Source organism: Misgurnus anguillicaudatus, chromosome 8 (genome assembly GCF_027580225.2).
Source record: "Misgurnus anguillicaudatus chromosome 8, ASM2758022v2, whole genome shotgun sequence".
In the NCBI taxonomy this organism is placed as follows: Eukaryota; Metazoa; Chordata; class Actinopteri; order Cypriniformes; family Cobitidae; genus Misgurnus; species Misgurnus anguillicaudatus.
In genome coordinates, this window is record NC_073344.2 from 16636169 (window position 1) to 16645201 (window position 9033).

Consider the following 9033-nt stretch of genomic DNA (forward strand, 5'->3'; position numbering starts at 1 on the left):
GAGCTTCATTTTTTTTTATTCATGGCCCTCATAATCTTTAAAACGCAAATCTCCTCCACGAAACGATTTCTTTTTACTTCTGGGCAAGAGGATATATTTGAAGAGTTTGGTTCCAAAACGCAATAAATAAATTTTGACAAATTTTAGTAAAAACGTGTTTTCTATACCAAGAAAGTGACAAGATGAAAACCACTATTTTCTGTAACAAACTTTCACATAGCATCTTTAGGTTATAAAAACACTTATAAATACACATTATATTAAGGTTATAAATACACATATACACATACACATCATATACAGTGCCCTCCACAATTATTGGCACCCCTGTTTAATATGTGGTCGTGGACTTCTATAAATTCTCCTTTTTATTTAGGCAACATGGGACCAAAATGCAAAGGAAGACAAAAATCCAACCTTTGATTTGGGTACATTGCTTTGGTGGTGGGGAATTTGCACGTTTGGAAGAGAAAAACTTGAAATCATGCGTTCCACAATTATTGGCACCCCTGTTTAATATGTGGTCCTGGACTTCTATAAATTCTCCTTTTTATTTAAACAACATAGAACCCAAATGCAAAAAAAGACAAAAATCCAACCTTTGATTTAAGTACATTACTTTGGTGGTAAAGAATTTACACGTTTAGAAAAAAAAAACTTGCAATCATGCGTTCCACAATTATTGGCACCCCTGTTTAATATGTGGTCGTGGACTTCTATAAATTCTCCTTTTTATTTAAACAACACACCACCCAAATGCAAAAAAAGACAAAAATCCAACCTTTGATTTAAGTACATTACTTTGGTGGTAAAGAATTTACACGTTTAGAAAAAAAAACTTGAAATAATGCGTTCCACAATTATTGGCAATTCCTATGAAAAATAATTAAAAAAAAATTTAAATATATTTTTCTGTAGTTGCTAAAGTTGGTCAGGGTATATAGGAAGTTTTGATTAGTAATTCATGACTTCCTGTTTCCCTGGAGTATAAATATGATGTGACAAAGAGGTCTAATTCTCTTACCTATTTGTCATCATGGCAAAGACAATAGAACACACCATTCAAGTAAGGCAGATGTGTGTCGACCTTCATAAGTCAGGCAATGGCTAAGAAAATAGCCACTCGCCTTAACTTGCCCGTATTTACAGTCAGAGGAATCATTAAGAAGTTTAAAACAACTGAAACAGTGACAAACAAGGTTGGAAGAGGTCCCATGTTTATCTTGTCACAACGCACAGTGAGGAGTATGGTTAGAGAAGTAAAAAAATTTCCTAAGCTTACTGTCACAGAATTGCATCAAAGAGTGGCTTCTTGGGGTTACAAAGTCTCCATAACAATTATCAGAACCTCTATACATGCCAACAAGCTGTTTGGGAGGCAATGGCATGCAAGGAAAAAGCCTTTCTCACAAACGTAAACATCTGGAGTTTGCTAAGCGGTACTGGAACTTCAACTGGGATCATGTGCTTTGGTCAGATGAGACTAAGATTGAGCTTTTTGACAACAAACACTCTAAGTGGGTCTGGCGTAAAACAAAAGATGAGTATGCCGAAAAGCACCCCATGCCCACCGTGATGGTGGAGGATCTGTGATGCTGTGAAACCTTGTTAGGGTCCATGGCATTATGAATGCTTTGAACTACCAGGACATTTTAAATAAAAACCCGAGGGCCTCTGCCAGAAAGCTGAAGATGGGTCGTCATTGGGGCTTTCAGCAGGATAATGATCCAAAATATGTGGCATAATCTACACAAAAATGGTTCAGCAGTCACAAACTCAAGGTCCTTCCATGGCCATCTCAGTCCCCAGACCTCAACCCAATCGAAAACCTGTGGGGCGAGCAAAAGAAGAGAGGACCCAGGACACTGGATGATCTAGAAAGATTGTGCAAAGAAGAATGGTCAAAGATCCCTCTCTCTGTGTTCTCCAATGTTGTGAAATGTTATAGGAGGAGATTTAGTGCTGTCGTGTTGGCAAAAGGGGGTTGTACAAAGTATTAATATCAGGGGTGCCAAAAATTGTGGAACGCATGATTTCAAGTTTTTTTTCTAAATGTGTAAATTCTTTACCACTAAAGTAATGTACTAAAATCAAAGGTTGGATTTTTGTCTTTTTTTGCATTTGGGTTCTATGTTGTTTAAATAAAAAGGAGAATTTTTAGAAGTCCACGACCACACACCAAACAGGGGGGCCAACAACTGTGGAGGGCACTGTACTGTATATGAAGAGTTTGGTTCCAAAACACAATAAACAACAATTTTAATAAAATTAGTTACCGCCAAAATCAGTTTTGAATCAGGTCAGTATTAAAAAGTAACTTCTTAATTTTACGCACTTTTTGCAGAATGCTATAAATCCGCTCAACCAATCCCAGCGCACCATTCCACGCATTGTAAACAACAACGGCGGTGCGTTGAATACACACATAATCCTAGTTTTCCTCATCTATTTGTACTTCATTATCAACAAACAAACAAAACAAATTAATACTTTGATGGCATTGATAAACCTGTGGTGGTTTTCTGTGACGGGAAAGAAACGTAAGCCATCAAAATTAAATCATTTACATGAGAGGCACTCGGGCGAAGGAAAAATGCCGGTTGTTACTTGTTGTCAGACGACAGCATCAAGCTTCTGTCATGCTACACATTGACCCCAGGAGATCTTATGAAAAACTTTGCATTATTTTACTCGAAGTCAACGAAAATCGAGCCAGACCAAAACATTTTACAGCTGATCGCTGTCAAAAAAGTTCAACGACGACATCCCAAAGATGACAGCAGTGTTCTTAATATGACAAAGTAAGTGTTTTGATTAATGCCATTAATGTTAATTTTTTTAATCAGTGTATAACATTAGTCAACTAAATGAATATAACATGCCAAAGATGAATGCACATTTATATATTGATTTAATAGATTGCATTTTGAAAAGAAAAAAACTTGCCATGGATTTATTGCATTTTGTGGAAAAAAATAATCAGGCATAATCAATCTTTGAAAATCAAATTATGAATTTAAATTTTTTGTGTTATTATAACCTAAAGTTGCTATGTGAAAGTTTGTAACAGAAAAAAATTGTGGTTTTCATCTTGTCACTTTCTTAGAAAACACGTTTTACCGAAATTAGTCAAAATGGATTCATTGCGTTTTGGAACCAAACTCTTCAAATATATACATGTATCTAACAGCATGCTTCGCCACTAACACTGACACCAGCTGACATCATCAAGCCCAACCCCTTTTAGTCCCAAACCCGTCATATAGAAACCAACAATTTCAAAACTTGCTGATGATGTCCTTTTACTACTTTGATCAGATATATTTCCGCCAATATTCAGATGATGGAGGGCAACGAACGACTGTGGTAATTCATTTGTCAGGATGAAATATAGATCCGAGATCATAATTTAGTCAGGAGGCAACAGTCTGAAAAGTATTAAATGTCTAACAATTCAATATGAGTCAACCAGCACAATTTCATCATATTTTGTTTTTAATTATTTATTGCACCAACATTGTTTTAGTTTAAACAGTACAGAGTTGATGAGTACCAGAGAGTTCCAACAATAAGCACATGTTGAACTGGCTTGGTGGAAAACACAGGTGTGAAAGTCCCTGGAATACGGATCTGTACTGGTAGGATGATACAGTGGAAAAAATGTGGCATGCACAAATTTGCTTTAAAAAATAATACGATGAGAACACTTCTGGCAGGTTGCCTTTGAACTTAACTCGATAGCGCAAATTTTCAACAAAATTAAAAGGCTGGGAGAAACAAATCAGATCTACAAATCCAGTCATCCCACGGAAAGCTTAATTTTCTGACATCCAAACATATGGCGGCTGATCTTCAGTTCTTCTGGGCAAGACCAGCGAGGAACTGATCCTTGCTCAGCTGTCAACTTCACAGCTGGCAAAAAGGGACTTGTGAGTATCACACCGTTTCGACATCTAATCCAGCCTCTAATCCGATCCATCTGGCTTTAGGATCCAATAGAAGCACATCCAGTACAACTACAGTTACAGATCAACAATGCATTTTGAAGGTAACATGAATCACAGACCTTCCTGTACTTTACAAAGCACACTGACGACTCAAACTTATTTAAATGCATAATAACCTTTAGTTTTTCAGTTTTAATGTGTAGAGTAACGCATGAGTCTGCGTTTTATATATATATATATATATATATATATATATATATATATATATATATATATATTAGGGATGCATATCAATTAATCGCGATTAATCTATAGCAGAATAAAAGTTTTTGTTTACATCATATATGTGTGTGAACTGTGTATAATAATTATGTATATATAAATATGCACACATGCATGTATAATTTTAAGAAAAAAATATATTTATATATTAAGCATTTATATTTATATATAATATAAATTATACATAAATATACAAATGTATATACACATGTAAACATTGCTTAAATATATACATGCATCCCTAATATATATATATATATATATACATATACATATATATATACATATACATATATATATACATATACATATATATATACATATACATATATATATACATATACATATATATATACATATACATATACATATATATACATATACATATATATACATATACATATATATATATATATATATATATATATATATATATATATATATATATATATATATATATATTTATATTTTATTTTTTTATTTTTTTTAATAGACGAGTCAGCATTAATGTTAAATCAGTAGCCACTAGCCAACAGTACACATACTACATGAAAACTTACTGTATACTTCAAAATTGTCTAAAAAGCATATAATTATCTGAGGGATTGCCAAAAATGTGCAAAACTGTTTCTAAGCCAAAGGTGACTACATCATGAAGATTAAATGTATACAAAATTAATTTCTGCCTATTTGTTTGGTCACTACATCGCTCATTTTTATATTTAATTGCATAGTTATTATTATTTCATTATTATTATTATTAAAATGTAGATAAATAGTATTAATAAATGAATAATGACTACATGTATGACCAAACTGTTGAAAATACAAAATATAAAATTCCAGTATCAATTTTATTTAACTTTTTCATTCTCCATATTGTACACATATCCACCAAAAACTCTACAACATTTAAAATTCAGGGTTTGAGATAAAACAAAATAGGATGCCTTTCAGTCCGACTGCTCAAAACAAAAGCAAATTATAAAATACTTTCATAGTGTGACACTGAGGTGACAACAGCAAGCTATAATTAACACTAAACAACATACTGGTGCACATCAACAGCGTCCAGAGTTGCCATGGAAACTGTCTGCATCCTCATCCTTAGCAATCCAGCATCTGGCCAATGGCCTTCATTCACAACCAGGCAACCCAGCATGAAAGCCACACGCAAAAAAGCGACAACAGGTGCCCGAATACACAGCAGGGCACGGGACACTGCAACCTCTATACCCACAATTTCACACAGTACTCAGGGCTGGGTTCAAGATCATCGCAGATTAGTGCCCTTTACTCCACTAAAGTAACATTTTAATAACCTTTCTGTGCCTTAACCACCCCGCATCTGACTCATTGTGCTCGTTCTGCACCATTACTAGTAAATCTGAAAATACTAATGCAAAATATGCAAGTTTTCCTGTAATACCAAGAAGTGACAAATCGCATGTCGGTAACTATATCAGGCCTCTGATGAGATATTATTATTATTTCACCAGATTTATAAAAAACCACATGGAGAAATTCAAGCATCGGGCGAGTACATTAAGTCTAGAAATAATGAAATAATAACTCGGGCCCTCTTGCCGTTTAGCTGAAAAGTTGCAAAGAAAAGTTCAGCAAGTGCTTTTAATCCCGGGTCAGTCTGCGTTTACAGAGGTCCGTTTCTGCATAAGTGAGCACACAAACTCCACTGCCTGTTCAAATAGCCTCTCTCTCTCTCCCTCTCTCTCTTTCTCGGGCAGCTCATGACAACGGCCCAGCAGCAGCGCTGTTTGATCTCCAATGTTTTCCTTAATCTGGGTTGTCAAGGTTCGCTTGTTGGAGGCTGTTTACTTTACTGCTCCAACAAAAAAGCATTCTTTTTTTCTCCTTATTTCCCTCAGACAATGACTAATCCGAGGAACTGAGCTATACTTGTACGGGCTGTTAAAACTCATTCTTTGCTTTTTAAAATATTCAAGATTTTTTTGAAATTACATAAAGATTTGGTGTGTACGAGAGATGCCATAATAGTTAAAGTTAATGATTTGTAAATTTGGTTTGAATCTTTTCTGCTTCACCATATAAAAATGCATCGTACGTAGCTTTTTTGTAACAATTGCTAGAGAAAACACAGAAGGTTTCACATGATCCTTTTCCTCTTTCATTATAAAAATGTCTTTGGATACTTTGAATACGTATGTCTAAACTTTGACACAGAAGTGTGACAATCTGCATGTATAAATAGTTTAAACAAAATTATTTTAAATACATAAACATATTTTAAATGTACAACACCAAGACAAAATATAATTTAACACAAGGGAACTTTATAGGCAATATTTAATAAATTACAAACTTAATACTAAAAAATTGGTTTGAAGTAGCAGGTGTAAAAAAAGTTTATATTTAAAATTAAAAATATATTTATCAGTTATTAGCATTACAAACTCATTACCTGGCAACTAAAGAAATCAAACACATTTGGCTATAACATTTGTGAGTTAAATGTGGCAACACAGTCATGTTGAAAACCAATTTGTGTTTCAAACCGTGCTGAACTCCCTTTTAGTCAGCATTGCTGCGCGTTATAAGGCTAGTCAGCTTGACTAGGTAGTCAACTCTCTACTAAGTTTTAAAACACAGCCTTTTATACTAACGTAACAGTTAATTCTCCAAGTTTCTACTCTCATCAAAAAGCAGAAAACTTTTGATGTATGCACGTGTTGTACAACTTTTATAAATAAGAATATCATTAAATTTAACTTCAAACAAAAAGATGCACCACTAGAAGTTTCTGTACTATCACTGTTGTTTGTGGTTGAGGGAACACGTGGGGAAAAGCCCCCAATCCAACACACCGTGATCCCAAAGAAATCTCGGCTCGCAAACTTTTACGCCATCGATAGCGAACGCGCAGCGACGTTTGATACGCGTTATCGATACTTTAAGACATAATGTCACGCTGTCATGCACATGAAACGATACAATGTCCCTACAATCCAAAATTAACATCGCAACAACTTGCTAACCACATGGCTAACTTCTAAAAAGTATCTTAAGGTGCGAGTATTGCAAAAACAAGAAATTGCCCGCCCGTCTTTACGAGTTAGCGGTCATTGTACTCGCGAATAATGTTTGTTTATTTCTCCATCGCGTCGTTAAGAAAAAAAAAACAAGGGTAAAATAAGATAACAAAGACAAACTATGGGTGCATGCGTGCTCTACAATGTTTGATAAAGCAGGAGGAGAGTGAACTTACCGGGGTTTGATAGAGACGCGGCAACGCGTAATTTGTGCGCGAAAATAGTTCAGCTCTTCACGCGATCTTGTGTACCACGAGCGCGTGCACTGTAAATAACTAACAATTACAACTTCAACTGCAAACAGTCCGCGTGGAAGCCGTTTCCAGTCCGTTTCACGTCACCTTTCTCCGCCGATCACGAGCGCGAGCTGCTACTGATGTTATAACACTTTATCGCTCCTTGCACGCGCACGAAAAAGAGAGAGAATCGCGGATTTGGATGTTGTTATTTTTTGATGTTCTGAGTCCGTGACGTCACATCCACCTGCTTGGGTAAACAACATTCATTGCGGATCTCGCGCAGCAAAACAAAAATGCGCGTGTGTTAGGAAAGTCAAAGACATGCGAGTTTGATTAGAGAGGGGAGTTTGCTGCCAGCCCGTGTGTGTGTGTCATCTTTTTTTATATATATAATTTTAGCATATTTACTTGAATTTATTATGCATTGTTGTGTTGTGAAGATGATGGAAATAAAACGTCATTATTTTATCCTCGAATTTGTCCAATGAAATGAAACAAGTGGGGGTGAAAGTTCAGGAGAAGGACAGCCCGTATTAAGGGAAGTACTAAAATGTGGGTCTTCAACAGCCTATCCACTTTTTATTCCCTGTTTATTTAGTTGTAAACTGCTAACTCGTATTAAAGTGCAATAACATTACACTACATATCATCAAACTGTATTAAATCCAAATAAAATGCAAAACAATTCATAACTTTGTTTATACTATTTTTAAACCCTCTGTTTTCTATGTTGTTTATATTATTATACATTTGGGAATGTATTTATGTTATTCCCTATTTACATGTACAACTCTATTCCTACTTATAAACATAACTTAGGCTACACTTGTTTGCTGTCTCAATTTTTTTTAAATGCTCTCAAGTGTCTGCTAAATGTAAAAGTATGCAAACATAAAATAAACAAAGAAAACAGAAAAGAAAAACTCAATACAATCAGTGTCTGAAAAACTTGTATTGGCTGTGTGTAGGATATTAAAACAGATTGAAGTTTATTGTTACAGTCGACAACATTTAACGCATTAAACCAAATAAACCAAACGTATTTGAAGAAGAATACAAAAGTCATTCTCTAGATCCTATGCAGTGAAAAGAGATGTGAAGTGGGCCTTTAAAGTATATAATTAGATAGTTACTCATTTATAAAGAGAATAATCATTGGTCGGTTCAATAGGCCGGTTAACATGTGAGCAGCATTAATATAAGATCTTGAGAAAAGAGAGAGAGAGGGGTCTGACTGTCCTTGATCAAGGACTGAAATGCACAATTCAAGTAATTGTGAACGACGATATATTTATCATGGTCGCATCTCTACGGGCCCAAGTCAATTTCCTCGTGCAGTTGTTTTCTGCGGATAAACAGCGCCGCCCACTGGATTATTGTACATCTTACACTCTTAAAACGGTTGTGTTAAAACAACACATTTTTTGTCTAGTTAAGGGAATAAATGTTTTGTCCCTAACTAGACACATCTCTGTGTTATTATTGGAACAACATATT

General features: G+C 34.9%; 1 protein-coding gene across 9 annotated transcripts in view; it reads right to left on the reverse strand.

The window, feature by feature from the left end:
- Positions 1–7882, reverse strand: part of foxp1b (forkhead box P1b) — a 246457-nt gene extending 238575 nt beyond the window's left edge. For 3 of the 9 annotated variants that reach the window (XM_055212476.2, XM_055212472.2, XM_055212473.2), the window contains exon 1: positions 7474–7875. The gene's annotated coding sequence lies outside the window, so the exon portion shown is untranslated. Of the gene's footprint in view, positions 1–7473 lie in introns of all 9 variants that reach the window. The other 6 variants (XM_055212474.2, XM_055212469.2, XM_055212470.2 and 3 more) reach the window with 4 other exon arrangements.
- Positions 7883–9033: the final 1151 nt, after the last annotated feature.